This window comes from Sparus aurata, chromosome 10 (genome assembly GCF_900880675.1).
Source record: "Sparus aurata chromosome 10, fSpaAur1.1, whole genome shotgun sequence".
Lineage (NCBI taxonomy): Eukaryota > Metazoa > Chordata > Actinopteri > Spariformes > Sparidae > Sparus > Sparus aurata.
Window position 1 is genome coordinate 21,469,659 of NC_044196.1, and position 16,340 is coordinate 21,485,998.

Sequence of the window (16,340 nt, forward strand, 5' to 3'; positions counted from 1 at the left end):
GATATAGGAGCAAAAAGGTCAAAGTTCAAGGCGCACTGTCATGAATAAGAAGTGTGTCCCAATTGTAAGGATATTGTATTTTCTTTGTAAAGGAAGCTGCAAAACATACTAAAAGTAAAAAATAAAAACCATGCGTTTCGGAATGCACCCTTAATGTCAGCGCAAGCTGCAGGAAGAATAGAATATCACTACCGGTCATCAGTAAACTCTATGTAAGCTAAGTACAACATGACCACACAGACATGTCAGAGTGGATAATGTCACAATATGATATAAAGTGGCCAGGCCTGAATTTTTTTCAGTAGCACGCAGGAGTTTTCTATGTAACTCAGTACAGTCTTTACCTTGACTCACACCGTTTGTCATGTTTGAAAGCAAGTCCTTATATTCAAAGTCCATTGATAATAATATCACCTTGTTTGTTCACCAAAATAGATTCTCTTTACAACTGAGAAGGTTTGCGTTCAGAAATAGTATCCCACACACATAGACGCGCGCACACACAGCTGCCCATATCCCTTACAGCACCTCCAAACTAATCCTGTCACTATGGCAACCATACATTGCAAAACATAAACAGCAGTCTCAAAACCAGACAGGTGGGAGACAAGTGTCTCTTAGCATTGTTGCACATTTATATGCAAACAAAATGAGGTACGACACTGTGTTTGTGTCAGTTCATTGCAGCAGTGCGGTGCATGGTGAAGGGATCAGATTCAAACCCTGACCTGGATGAAGCGCCCGTGAGAGAAATAATGTCTATCACATGTGCACCTTACCCCGAGTCAGTACACTACATGTCAAACGTCTGTAGGACATGCATGACTGCAATGTTGTGGCTGAAGGTTGCTGGAAGTTTAGTTAGCCTGACACTGCCAGATAACTTTGCTAATGCGGATTAGACTGGAATGTCTCAATTCAATGTAATTGTCGAGAGGCCTCAGCCATCAGCTGCCTAATGGTCTCCTCTTGCTGCCAACATAAAACATGCTTGTTTTTGCCACTGACAGGCTCAATTCTGTGTTAACTTGTTATCAGGGATTTAATGATACGCTGAATTCTGTGATATTGCAATTAAAAAACTGTGACGATACCTACCAACCTATCATGTTATTGTTATTTTGCTCGTAAAGCTCATCGATGTAACAAGGGAAATCAGTACGAATGCATACTACTATCTGTACTTGCCACTGTGCTGTTCCGTTCGAACAGCAGACAACACAATCACACTGCTCCAGAATACAGACTTGTTCTCATAAGACTTGCCCTACTCGGCCTATGATTGGTTGGCGTTGTTCTCGATGCTGTTCTCAACAGTGCTTGAGCTGCCTCCTGCCTCATCGCATCAACACGCCGACCTCTTTACTCAGTCTCTGGAGCCACTCTTCTCTGTAAGATACAGCCAGACGGTGTGTTTACTGGTGGGGAAACTATGGCTCACAACCCCCTATATATACCAACCGCAAGAAAAACACGTCAACCCATTAAAACCGCTGAACACAGAGTTAGGGAATAAGTTACACTGCCAGAGATTTGGGACATGTTCTCGGTTGTCCTCTCGTGTCACACCTCCTGGATGCTATGGTGGTCCCACTATACAACCAGAGTCAGGGAGGGATAGCTACTGGCTGCTGTATTGTGTTGTACATAGCCCATTCAATCATTGCCAAAGAAAATTATTATTATTTTTTTTCATGGCTACAGAAGTACCTCAAGTAAAACAAACTAATATATGAATAATAAATGCTATAAACATCACATTTTAATATTGAGATAAATATCGTACTGCGGACTACATATCGTGATGATTTCATACCGTGAGTATTTGTAATCATTACGTCCGTAGTTGTTAACATTGTAGAGAGGATCGCTATAAAAATAGACATTTTTGTTAAACAGTACGAAACAGCTGTTATATTGCACTCAGTTCATTCAAACTTGGCAAAAATGAAATAAAAATTTACCAAATACGTCTTTCCACTAGTACAGCAACCCCCAACTCTAGTTTGTTGAGATAAAGCCTTGATTCACACGTTTTTCTGTGCTGTCACCACCCTTTTCCAGGCATCTCGTTCACGTCGAGCCATTTATGTTAATTTATCTAATATGAGGCAGGCTTGATACAAAACAACCAAGGAAGGGTGGAAATCTGTCTGAAAGGGAGGGGTACCAACTGGAGCAAATAAAGGACTGGTGGTCGTGAGAGCTGGCATCCGAACTAAGCTGACCTTTTTTGCACCTAATGCTATTCATCTACCCAGCCCTTCCCTGGCTAATGTCCAGCAGTAGGAAAATAAAGTTGATGATGTGCAACTGAGAGATTGCTGTGCCCACATCTTCACTTAGAGCTGGCTTCCTCTTCTATTACTGTAATCGTCTGTGTCTACATAAATAATGCTTGCACCTCAAACACAGTTGGAGTGGATGGACTGTGTTAACCAGATTTCTGCCCAGAAAATTCACCAGTGTTTGTTTTGTTTTTTTGCAGTAGAAGCAAACTCAAAAAATGCATTGAAGAAATTGTATAGATTGATCAGGAGTAATAACGCGACAAAAAGCAACCAGAAATACCCTGCACCGTTTCTATGCATATATTCCTGGCAGCTACAAAGCACTCCCACGTCCTCAGTTCCCTGCTGCTGCTACCTACTTACTCCCAGCAGTGGACAGATGAAGCTACAGCAGCCCCATGGGACTGTTTAATGTGCACAGACTCACAGATGTTCAGAGATTCTGCCATTTAGGATAACAACATGAGTCCTGACGTATAAACTTTTTCAGTGATATGTGGCGATCGCGGATAGAAACTTCAACACCATCCATGTTTCACTAAACATTTATAATTCGTGGATTGTCAGTTTTTGCGGTTACATTTTGTGCTACTACTTCCCATGCATTTTGGTTTAGATGTCTAAAAGCAGTATACAGATGAGCTACTGTCCGCAAGCGCTGCTTGACTCGTGTCGCCCACAGGAGTGGAAAAACGCGAGCACCCTTTTGCTCCGCCACCGCCCATCACTATCGCTGTGTGGACAGCAGGACAGCTGAGCAGGTAACACCGTCGGTGAAACAGCACACTCTTTCTCTCATGCCTTATGATGATGATGATGGCCTGAATATTTTCTGTAAATTGCATCTAACATTTCTCATCCGAACAGCTTCACACTCAACAATGCCCTTTCTTGGTTCCTCGGCAATAAACCTGTCAATTGTGAAGTAGATCAGATCAACAGTTCTCTAGATAGGTGAAAGACATAGAGAGTCATTGCTTTATAGTTAAATGTTCACTTCATGCTATTCAGCACTGCTCTGCTCACACCAGACCCTTGCCATGTTCCACCTCCAATGTGTGTACTAACTAATGCTATCGCAATAGAGGAGTGCTGGAAATATAGGGAGGATCTCATTTAAGAGAGCGGGAAGGGGAAGAGAATGTAGGAGTATAAGAAGAAGGTATGTTTATATATAATATTAAAAAGCAGTGAAATGTGCAACAACACGGAGGATGTAATAGGCAGCGGGGGAGTGCGGCTTCTAGAAAGTAGTGAATATGGATGCGGGAAAAAAAAGAGGACAAGGAAGGATGAGGGATGCCTGTGGGTTCTGGAAGCAGTGGATTTTGAAGGTTGTTCATTCTTTGGATGTGCAGTGTTTTACACAGAGCACCATGTCAGGTCTTAGTCTGAAAAAAAAAAAGCAAAACTAAGATGTATTAAAAAGGTATCAGGTATTAAAAAAAACTGTTCATGGATGATCGGTCCCTTTTCTTTGAAACATTCAGGGTGGTTTGTTTGGAGTAAGAATTTGTGTGGAATAGTGAGAGGTTTTGCGGGTGGGAGGATATGTTGATATGTAACAATGAGCACTTTTTTCACCCTTGAACCCACCCACTTTTCAAGTGAGCAAAATAACTGGAACATGTGACTGACAGGTGTAACCCTATTACATTGATTATTCTAATGATAAACAGCGTTTAATGTTTACTCTCAGTTTCAGTTTTGGGTTTTGCTTTTGCAGACTGCATTTATAGTTAGAAAGGTGTCACCAACATGAAGACCAAAGAGCTGTGTGAGAAAAGCAAGCAATTTCGAAGCTGAGAGAAGAACTATTGCATCAGAACTATTGCACAAACAACATCCATAGCCAGTACAACCATGCGAACTGTCCTGAAGAAGAAAGAAACCACTGGTGTACTCAGCAACAGATGTTGCGGAAGGTTTTAGACCGGCTGAGACTCTCAAGACTTAAATCACATTGAACATTTGACCTTCTAAAGAAGAGACTGAAGGGAGAAACCATTTGAAACAAACACCAACTGAAATTAGCTGCGGGGAAAGTCGGGAAAAGCATCACAAAAGAAGACTGCAAAGGTTTGGTGATGTCAGTGGGTCGCAGGCTTGATACAGTTATTGCAAGCAAAGGATTTGCAACTAAATATTAATCATTATTCACTCTAATTTCTAGTCTACCTGTTCCTCTACTGGTGCTCACCTAAAAGTGTTGTGTTCTGCTACAAATTCTAAGTTGTGTAACAGATATAGATGTTAACATCTGGAATTAAAAGCTGAAATGCTGATCTCTTGTCTCATATCCATCTTTTGATGTCAAACCCAAATGTTTTCGGCGTACAGCCAAACTAAAGGAGTTGGACTCGCTGTTCTGGCTTTTTCAAGGGAACAAAGCTCTTGATACACTCACTGCAGACTTCCTGCTCAGCACCAAACAACCGATGGGCAACTATTTTCCAACATGTTTTTGGGGCAGTTAGATGCTTAGATTTAAAAAACTGTATATTCATTGGGCCAGCTACAGTTGCCAGGTGACCACAGGTTCTATATTTGGTCTCTGTAGAGGTGACCTCCCTGTCGCAGACTTCAGGAACCTGCACACAGTCACTGCACTTGACAGTTGCTCAATGAAAAATTGTGCCAGCACATAACTCCCTCTACAGTTATTAATTATGTTCATATTTATTTTTGTGAAGAATACTACAGATGTGATGATTAAACATACCACAAGGAACTTATTTACTGGTTATGAAACAGTGAACATTTATTACTAATGTTTGTATATGCCGACATAAGCAAACAACACCAGAAGCACGAAGATGGGTTAGTACAGTTATTCTCAATGGCTGCCTACCAAGCGAAAGCAACAAAACAGTACAAAACAGCAGATGTTTGTAAGAACAAACAGGACGAGAAAACCTAAAGTCATTAAGAGCTACAAAAGTACTGAAAAACTGACTTTTAAAAATGTTAATGCACAGACATGAGTTGAGTATCGATTTGCAAGACACTTGTTTGAGGGGGCGACGTCTGCTTGTCATGGGTTGGCCGCAGTCGTGAGACATCACCGCAGCCCGCTTGGAGGTGGGCCTCTCTGGAGCAGGTCCAACGCGGGCACGGCTCTGCTTACTGCAGCGCATTAAGACCAGTGATGGTAAAGCAAATCGGCACAGCTAGGTTTGTCTCGGCACAGCCAAAAGTGCTGGTGTAAAAATGGCTCAGATGGTTAGGTAATTTTTTTTAGTGGTGGAGTGCTGTGGATGAGGAGTCAAAGCATGTGGAAAGAAGCTGCTCTGTAGTCTGGTCTGTAGCCTGGTGCGGCACTAAAGTGTACTTTGTTTAACCATCACCCCCATTTGTGCCACCGGATTTAACAAAAAATGAAAGTTCCTTGTGGTAGCTTATAAAAGCTGAAGAGATGTTGGTAGGTGTATCTTTGAACTTCAGGCAGAGCCAGACTAGCTGTTACCCCGGCCTCCACCTCCTCCTGATTCCAGCCTGCACTTAACACAGATATGCCATTCTGTAGTTTTAGAAAGTTAATGGGAGAACTAACAGATCATTGAAATAGAAAAAAATGCTGTTGTTCAGACCTACAATTAACGCAGATTTTAAACTAGATGGTGAGTCTGAAAAACGATCAAATATATATCTGGGAGTGATACGTTCTGTTTTCCGTCTCCACTCGAGTCTGAAACTGCAGAACTGTTGTAATCTATCAGATCAGTTAAACTGAGATTAGCCTTTTCTCAGTTTGTGGATTTTGGCAACACAACTAAAGAGTTCACATATTGTAAGAAGGAGTGACTCTTCAGTACCCGGATCTACTACTCTTCTACTCCCAAACACTTCTTCCTTGACAATTTGTGTTACTTTGATAGTAGTTGAGTGTGGAGAAACTTCAACTTTGTGAAACAACAAATTTAAAGGTAATTCATTCCATCTTGTAAATTTGGCATTAAATGCAATACATTAAGTTTTTTCTTTATAAACTTTGTGAAATGCTGCTAACAATACATTCTCTGGGCCCTCTTGTTAATTTGGACAAGAAAATATGTTTCTTTCTTTGCGAAAAAGCATTGTATCCATTTGTCCCAGTGATTTACGCTATGTGATCATTTGCAAATAGAGCTGGGAAGTGATATCTGATCACAAGCGGACACTCCAGATGCAATCCTCCAGCGTCAGGGTCCATCTTGTTCCCAGTCGAAGCAGCGTACAGCACAACACAAGTGTCGTTGCTAGTTTAAGACTGAGGGTTTTAAAATGAGGTGTGATCAGGTGCTTTGCTGGCACGTCTCAAGGCAACAGAAAGCGTTTGCAGTAAAACAGACGGGCCCTTGATCTAAAGTCAATGCCGAGGTGTTTTGCCTGCTACAGTATACAGAAGACTCAGTGCTCAGATAGTAAGAAGGGCCTACATAGGCAGGTTCAAAACACACATACAGTCTGCTTTAATATTTAGAGAGGACGCTTTCAGTCATTTACACATTCCATGTAACTTCACTGTAGCAAACATCATGGGATGTTTAAGCAGCAAAACTAAAAATCTCTAGTCACAAACAGGACAGTACAGAGGATACTCTCCAGAGAAAACAGCAGGGATGGAGCTCAGGTTTCAGGAGATTTTAATAATCAATGAAGTAAAACTATACTTCTGTCAATGACTCAACTGCGGGTTATGTAATTAATATGCTCCTCATTAAAAATAAATTATCTCAACCACCCACACCCCATCCTCAGTTGTTCAGAATTATAGTTTTTTATGACATGCTCTGCCCAATCAGCAAACTCAGATCCATGAGTTACATTAGAAGAAGAGGAAATTCTCCTTACTGTGCGTCACTTCTGTATGTTAGCGTGTGGCCAGCTTACACCTTTAACAGTGATCTGTCTATCCGCAGTATAAAGCAAACTGTGAAAGGGAAGCATTTTAACTAACAGAGATAACTGTAGATGAGTACTGTAGAGTTGGCACCGTAAACGAAAGGTTGTACCGTTTGTAAAAGCGGATATACGTCACACTGTGCTGAGCACATAGAGAACTGTATGGCAAACAGGGAATGACTTTCAACCAGTAGGGTAGGGGTATGTCCAGAAATGATTAACAGTTCCTTCAAGTGCACCTGTGTATCAGCCATACTTCAAATCGATGGAAACAAAACACACAGAGAGGAGGTGGGGTAGAGGAGTTCCAGTGGGTGGCGAAATAAGAGAGAAGGGCAGAGAGAGACAGTGGAGGGGCCTGGGTATGGGTGGGAGAAAGTGTGTCACTTCTCAAATTAGACTGAGGAATTTGTGTATGAAGTTCACAGGAGGATTGATTTCACTGGGGGCTGGTGCAAGTTGCGTCTATCAGGATTAAACATTGTACTCAGAAGTCAATATGAGTTTCAATTCTTTTGAAAATCAGTCCTTTTCTGTGCATAGCAGACTGAAAATGACTCGGTTTAATGTATAGATTTCTGAAAAGGTACGTAAATAAAGTATGGAGCTTTAATTAGCCACGTACACATCCCGTATAAAGATCCCCTAAAGAAGCGCTTTTTGGGTTTCATTTGTTTGATGGTCAACTTTGAAATTACAGTGGCATCAACAATGTACATGCCCAATTAAAATAGAATCAAGAATAACACCAGAAGGCCAGAGGATCTATTTCTATTGTGGCTGTTGTTGTAAATAGAAGTGCATGTTGCCTAATAATATCTATATATAGAAACAATTTTCTAATCACATGGAAAAGATAAGCGACAAGGCAAAATTACAATAACAAAATAGCAGGGTTAAAAGGTTGTGGTGATCAAGTTATTACTGACTGTGATTGTAATTAAGGCTACTTAAAAGGGGCTATATATAAGAAAAGTTGATTTGTGTGAATAAGACTCAAAACTTTTCTTACAAATAGCCCCTTCAAGGGACAGATATAACTTTGCACACAAACCGATATACAGAAATGAGCAGAGATGACAGGACTATTAGCTGAACAACAGAAAGTCAATTGTCACATTTTGTGGTAATCAATTAAACATTTAGGCCATTTACCAAGCACAAACACAGTCAGGATTTGCGGCCTCTCTGTCATACGCAATAGTACATTTTATTTATTTGTGTTTTGTACCGTTCATTGAACAAAAAAAGATAAGACCACATTGGGCCCTGCAAAATTGTGATAGGGCATTGCTTTCAATGTTGCATGTCATTTAATAGAACGGACAATAAATCAAGAAATTCATTTGGAAATCAATTGATAATGAAAACAGTGCCTAATAGCCACCCTACACAGAAGATCATATAAAACTTTTTACAAATATGTAACTGTCGATGTTAAACACAAACTCACTTTAGCCTTAATGGGCCAAAAAACTTCTGATCTAAAGTCCTGTTTTAACGTATGAAATTGCAAAAACCTGCGTGGTATATGAGTATAGGTAAAAAAAAAATTGCGGAATGGTGGTTGAAATAAACATAGGAAGGTAAAAAAAAATAAGCAAAGTAATGGAGAGTAAATCATGCTATATTCAATAACAAGTTTACCCAATACACTGTATGTCACTCTGGTATGGCCTTACTTGCCCTCTCTCTCTCTCTCTCTCTCACTCTCTCTCACTCTGTCAGATCATTTAGTCTTTGGCTTAGGCAATATGACAATTTATACTGTGAGACAATATAACTGTCTCTACCAATACCAATCAGAGATTACTGTTTATACTGAAGTTTGTATTCCTCTAATATATATATTATTATAGACCAGTGATTATCAGCCTGTTTTGAGATAGCACAAGGCACAGCAGGTTAAAGCAACATTATGTAGCTTTTTTATATAACAGCTTTAAAATCATTTCAATAGTATATTGACTTGCAATATGGTAAATGGTGTCTGTGCCACTCTGCCCCTATTGCTAAGATACATAAATCTTTACTTCAAGAAAGATGACATAATGAGTTTTGTTTGTAGTTAGCACTAACAGTATTTAACAGTCTGACAAAATGTTACAGAACTGGGAACAGTTAAAGGTGTTGCATTTAGAGACTGTGTGTGTGTGTGTGTGTGTGTGTGTGTTATGCTACACATCCCTGCATAATGTTGCTTTATTGTCACTGATTATTCAAATGACATGATCGGTTGGGATCTAATGTCAGCTGTCTCAGGCAAGAAGGTCATGTTCTACCCATGTCCGTTTGTGGTCACCATGAAAAAAGGTGATAGTCTGGGTCTTCTGATGTGGGGTTGTTCGAGGGTACTTGTAAAAGGTCAGTGTATAACTTGCAGTAGATGACCATCAGCTCCCCCCCTATGTGCAGAAGCAGCGCGTTGCACCGACAGGGAAGCTGATTGTTGTACTGCTTAATGTTACCTACAGCAAGTAAAATAGGACAACCAAAAAAAAAAGCATCTGTTTCAGTGTACAGCGGTATAGTGCTCTGCTTCCCTGCTGGTGCTAAGTGCTGCTTCTCAACACAGTGGGAGAGCTGACCATCATATACTGCAGGCAATAGACTGACTAGGGATAAGCATCGCATACAACCCCACATCAAAAGACCCAACTATGCCTTGAATCAAGGAATTATTTTCTCACTTTCTTCATTTAAAGTCCACTTGAAATGAAAGGCAGTGTTATTTTCTTCCACCTATTTATGCGTTTCCTGTAATAACGGTCAGGTAGGGAGAAACTAGTCGAGGATATTGATTGATGAAAAACCTACAGTATTACACTTACACAACACAATGGTTTATGATACCACCGGCATTGTTTTGCTGTTCTGGTGGCTGGCTGTTACAGATCTGGTGAGCTTTGAATTTTAAACCACCCATAACTGCTTTACAATAAATAGAGTGATACAGGGCTATCGAATTTGATATTAAATCGGGCTTGATTGAATTAAAGGGGAATGCTGACCCTTGATAGAGGCATGCGCTTTACTGAGTGATATTGTACTTGTAGGTTTTGTTCTCTTCTACACATCTCAAAGGTCGTACACACAGTCCATATTGGTTGGTGCTAGAATGGGCTGGAGGGACAGGGCAGGGGGGGCTCAGCGGTGCACTCTGCTATGACTGTTTGTTACAACCAATCACAGCACATTCTAATTTTTCATTTGTACTAAGGTTGACAGAGCTGTTTATATCTTAACAATCCTTCAAAAAGGTGCATTTTGTAAGCCCTGGACACAATTTTATTTTAAAAAAATTAAATCACCCTATCAGCAGAGAAGAAGTAGTAACAGTTCTGGCAGTTCTGGCCAAGATGCCTATGTAGTGCATTGCAGAGATATCCACTGCCATGCAGCCAGGGACGGGGCTGTTCCTTCTTATAATACCATGTCTGCCACGAGAGGCCATAATGAGTTACTGTATCCTCTAGTCTGCTGCAGGACAGGAGGGAGAAGTTGAGCCGGCTATAGCCTAGTTATTTAGTGAACATGAATGTGCAGAAGCTCCAGAAAAATTACATTTATCATCACGTCGGGCAATGGCTCCTGGATAGAAACCACGTCTGGTGGCAGAGAACAGAAGCAAAATAAAAAGAACCTTAACAAGACTAAATACTACTAAAACAGCTGACTTATTTTGGCTGTTGGAGGTTCTGCAGCCCAGTTGAGTTTTGCAAATTCTTGTTATTGTTGCCCTTAAGTTCTGACGGATGAATGTAAGTAGCATTTGTATGGATCCAGTGGTGGAAAGACATGCCGTTGAATACATCGTGTTGTAACTACTTGTCATTACTGTTATGAGAAGAGGCAAGATTAGGTTGGGAATACGTGGGAAACGCTGTACATGTCTGAGGACATTACAAGGTTTATTACAAGTGTTTAACTGTAGCAGTGACACTCTTAGACATTGTGTACAATCAGTAAATCAACAGGTATGAACAAAGAGCAGCTTCAGCTTCTACCCCCATAAGGACATGCCCTGGGGCTGCAGAGCTAGAAGATCCTGTTTGTCGAGCACTGGGCCGAGTGGCCATGACAAGTAAGTCTACAGTGGCTGATGATCTCACTGATGTTTTCCTCTACTGCCCATGTTTCAGCCATGTGCAGATAGCACTGTGATGTATGTATTATGAGTACAGACATCTGAATGAAACAACGAATAAATCCTGTCTGTAATATTAAAAACTATCATTGTATTAATCATATCCTATATGTACAGAGGGATTTACACCAAGGCAAACTCCTTCCTGGCGTTTTAGTGTCCACTGTTGCACTGATATTCTTGTAAAATTTGTAATAAATGGCAAAACATGAAAGTCTGTTTGCGTCGACAATAACTGAAATGAAACATTCCAACCTGCTGGAAAGGCTTTTGGGCCAGCTTTGCTCAAAGGTGTTGTTTAACATGCCTGCTTACAAATACCTGTCTGTGTTACACTGACAGAATGAGCTATACTCTAAGTTTCAGTGTATACCTCGAAAAGTTTTATTAAGCAATTATTGTGTAACAAAATCAAATGCAAAATTGAGATGAAGTCCCATACTGCCCCCTATCCGTTTGAGGCAAGTGGCTGGGAATTACAATTATAGATGAAAGAAGAAAGATTCTAGGCTAGTGAAGGGATCAAATGTCACGTTTCAGTTTGAAATTTGATTGGCGTGAGAACAGTCAGATACGATTGAAGCCCTCCAAGCTTAAACGTCTGACAGTAACTCTTGTTCTACGCTGCTGTGACCGGTTGTCACTGCGAGGCAACTGACAACGTACCAGCTAATCGAAGCAGAGTGCCCTGATAGCATCTTGCTGAATATCGACTACTGTAACTGGCTATGCCAATTATAGGTCGACCCAAAGTATTCTGTATATATATACACTATTATACACTTCTACTTGTACTTTTAATACTTATGTACATTTCACCTAAAAAAGATTTGAACTTAACTAATACTGGGTGACTTTCACTTTAACCACAGACACAGAGTCCTAATTCCACACCGGGCCCTACACCCTCCCCCGGCCCATTTTCACTACATTTGTGTGTTCGTGCAGAGTGTCTGCAACATTATCATTCCAAACCAGTCTGCCTTCAGCGGGTGTGGGTTATAAAAGCCCTCCATCACAGAGTTTGCTTCGATTCAGGCTTCTTTCAAACCTCACTCCTCTCAAGTGCAGCACCTCTTTTTTTTTTTTAAGATTGATGAAATACCTCATACCTAGTTCCATGTGGTTATTTCTTGAGGATAACTAATAAGTCATCATACCTCAAACACAGCCTATTTTTTTGCATGTGCATGCAAAGTACGGTAAGTATGTGTTGATTTAATTTGACCTGATTACCTGAGTTGTGCGATTTCAGCGACTATGGAAAGAACGGAGGACCAAGAAACAGTGAACAAAAACATTTCCAGACAAAAAAAAAAATGCAACAAATGTGTATGATCTACTCAGTATATTATTTTCCTTTCACAAGCTTTCCATGAAATTCTGATCAGAAATAGGCTACTTAATTGATCCGAGGGGACGAAACTGGTCACATCACAGTTGCTTCGTCCGAGAATGGGAATGTAACAGCATAGAGAAATGATAAAAAAACATATGTAAATGCAGAAAGGAGAATAAAATAAATTAAAAAAGAAGAATAAAATAGAATACAGCAAAAATATGTGCATTGTAATATATGTAACAATGTATAGAGAATTCAGGATGGACCTAGATATTCAACTAATCAAATCTGTTTGTTAGGTAGGTATCCAGATATTTGTTTGTTTTATTATTTGTTATTAGTTACATCCATTTTTCTGGTTAATTAAATACAGACTATCAATAAATGGGAAGTGCAAAATAGCTGGTAGTATGTCACAATATGGTTACCCATATATTCATTTATTTGTGGCAGCACAGCCACAATAACAAAACTGGCAACTACATATTGATTTTCTATATTCAGAGCTGTGTATTCTCTCTCTCTCTGTCCCTCTCTCTTTCGTACACATGGCATAGTGTTTCAGCTCTAATATTATGTCCCGTCTATACACGCAGGCCTATTTATGTCATTGTTTTTGAAAACAGATTGTAAGTGTATCTGTTTTGGTGTCGCGTTAGTTTGAACTGCATCGTTAACAACACGCCTCCTCTCTGACAAGCGAGCTCACCTGCTGTTTTTGAAAACTGAATCGTGGGTGAAAAAAAATAAGTCCCAAACTTTATAAACTGCTTTATAACGCTGCTGATGAACAAAGTCGACAGAGCAGACGCAGGAGAGAGAGAGAAAAAAGAAAGACACAGGGTGGGGCAGGCTGGGCGGTGTACGTGCAGTACAGAGATCAGAGGAAGAGGGAGAGCAGTTGAAGTGACAAATGATTTGAGGAGATAAAAGTAGCTCCTGAGCTTGAGTAGAAACTGAAAATAAGGAATTAGCTACTGGAGATAAGGTAGTGTCGCCTACACCCCTAGTTATTCCTTGCCTCCTCACAGAGCCTTCGCACCAGCCCTCTTGCCGAGGTCCTGATAGTTCTTAGAAATGCAATAGGATCCTCGCATCATTTGGTGCTCATGCTTAATTATACAAAATCTGAGCAATCACAAGCACCCATGGTATTGGGAGCCACGCTGCCATCCTTGCAGCTTGGACCCCGACTGATCTCTATCCAGGGGCCCGACAGTGCCTGGCATCCTCTTTGCTCTGGCCTTTAATAAATGAGTAACACCTGCAGTATTCATTTCACTTTGGCAGACGCGCCGCTGAAAAATGCAGATGAGGAAGGTGCACTGCGGGCTGCCAAAAAATGCATTTACAGTTACGACTTGCAGCCGAAAAAATTATTCGGGCTACAGCAGGAGAGGGAGGAGAGGAGGATCTCTTTGTGAACCACTTGAAAACCTGAAAAGCCTCAAACTCGCTCCTCTTCATCCCCGTCCATCCGCTGACTTCAGCCAACACGCTGCCTCCCCTGAAAGCACCGACGGTTATGTAATGCACAACACAGGTGGAGATCTGAGCTGCCACCGACACAGATAGCTCTTTTAATGTATAAGGACGTGATAAATTGACGTTACATACAACGTACATGCACACAAATGCCTCTGCCGGAATGATCAAGCCACAATATTGCCCATGAGATCAATTATGATGTAATGTGTGTTAGACTATATGACCCACTTAACCATCTGATTGTTGTTGGTTCATTATGGCCCCCTTATCCAAAACGTGTGTACACACATCACAGCTACAGTGTGTGTGTGTGTGTGAGTGAGTGAGTGAGTGAGTGAGAGAGATTGAGAGAGAGAGAGAGAGAGAGGGAGAGAGAGAGAGAAGCCATAGAAACAGACACAAGTGAACGCGTGTAAGGAAAGAAGACACCAACAACACACACAAGCAGACACACGCGTCTCGCCATCGAGGCGCGACACACACACACACACACACACACACACACATCGATTTCCCACAGTCTCCTACGGCTATAACCCAGCAACAACACTCATCCCTTCGGGGTCCATTAATCACCTACTTCATAAAAAAAACAAACTACGAGATGTCCCTTTGTCTGTACCTGCGCGTACACGTCTAACTGTGCAGTCTCGCAGGACATCCACGGCACAGCTGCAATTCATTTGCGTGACAATTTCCCCCCAACTAGTCATTTTTCGGGGTTTATACATATGCCGACGAACTATTGCTCTTGAGTCAGCGTTGACATGTCACCATGTTCACCGAGCTACAGTACGCAGATGTATTGACGAGCGGACAAACCTTAAATTGCCAGTATATCAAATGTACATTTGAATGTGGCACTAAGCCCACAGTGGAGAACCGCACATACAGTGTGCAGCCTGACCTGGTACTGGTTCTGTTGAACCGGAGAAAAACGGCCAGTAACCATGGCTACCGCTGATGTAGCCAAGATTAAAAGGGCAACGCATCAATCATGGAAGAGATAAATAGCGTTAAAACTGATTTAAGGTACATGGGGCTTGCAGTTCTTGCCTTGGGACAAGCCAATAAAAGACCGCCTGGTGAAAATACATGGGGTTGTGAGTTCATCCTGTACAATAATGTCATTTCAATATTGCTGTAAAAAATTAATAATAAAACGGGCTGTCGACTAACATTAGCCGCTGATCCAGGGTCGGCACCAGTGTCTCTGTCTTACCTGTATACCCCTGCGGAGCAAACCCGAGCCGACGACTTGCTGGCTAATTTCTTCCTTTTTTTCCCTCGCTCTGCTTGGACAGCAAAACAGCGATAACGAGACACGAGGCGACTAGTTGGTCAAATGAAAATGTTTCCCGAAGGAGAGGTGCCTCCGACCCGGCTGCCAAAAGACGAAATGTCGGTGAAGCCTCCTCCCAGCAGCCGCGGGGTTCTCTCAACATTCGCTCGGCCCGGACCATAAAGCAGTAACGCTAGGGGGAGACTGCTGCTAATATATACTGCTTGTAAACATAGTGCAGGCGCTGCCTCTCGCGAGAACAACGTTTTAATTTCTCCTGACAAACAGTATGGGAATGGCTGTTATGCCAAATCTCTCCCCAAGCCAGGGGGGTCTGACAACTAGTGCTGCAACATTAATTCACTGATTCACTGTGAGGAAGTCGAAAAAAGAAGGAAATAAATGCAAAAACATTGCATTTTTGAGCTTGATAATAGGAATTCTACTGATTTAATTGCAAAATAGCCTACAGACAACAAACACTAACTGGCAGAAGGCTTTCGTATGGCTGTGTAGCCAACATATAACCAACTGACTGACACATGATGAAGGAAAGAAAGTCAGTCTAGACAAAATGAACTAAAACAAAAACAACTTCAAATGCCAACCAATAAAGCTCTGAAAGCAGTCTGGTTAATGGATAAAGGAGATTGTGGGAAAAGAAAAGACAACAATAATGCAATAGTGGTCTGCCTTTTATTGATCAATTCTAAATATCAAATTGTGTCAAATTGTTGAGTTGTGTGTGTTACAATACCCAGGTCAATGTGAAATAATTAGCCATCTAACATGCTATTTCCGAAGTGGATGTTCAGTGGCTCCCAGGCTGCTTACGTGTTTATGAAAGGTGGACCCAATGAAAACAAATTGGAGGCTAATAATGATCGATTTAATACTTTTGAATTA

At 41.2% G+C, this 16,340-nt stretch overlaps 1 protein-coding gene across 2 annotated transcripts in view; it reads right to left on the minus strand.

Annotated features, from left to right (window-relative positions):
• ache (acetylcholinesterase (Yt blood group)) overlaps window positions 1-15,654 on the minus strand; it is a 33,921-nt gene extending 18,267 nt beyond the window's left edge. The window contains exon 1 of one of the 2 annotated variants that reach the window (XM_030430913.1): window positions 15,375-15,654. The gene's annotated coding sequence lies outside the window, so the exon portion shown is untranslated. The remainder of the gene's footprint in view (window positions 1-15,374) is intronic. The other variant, XM_030430914.1, reaches the window with a different exon arrangement.
• Between the last annotated feature and the right edge of the window lie 686 nt (window positions 15,655-16,340).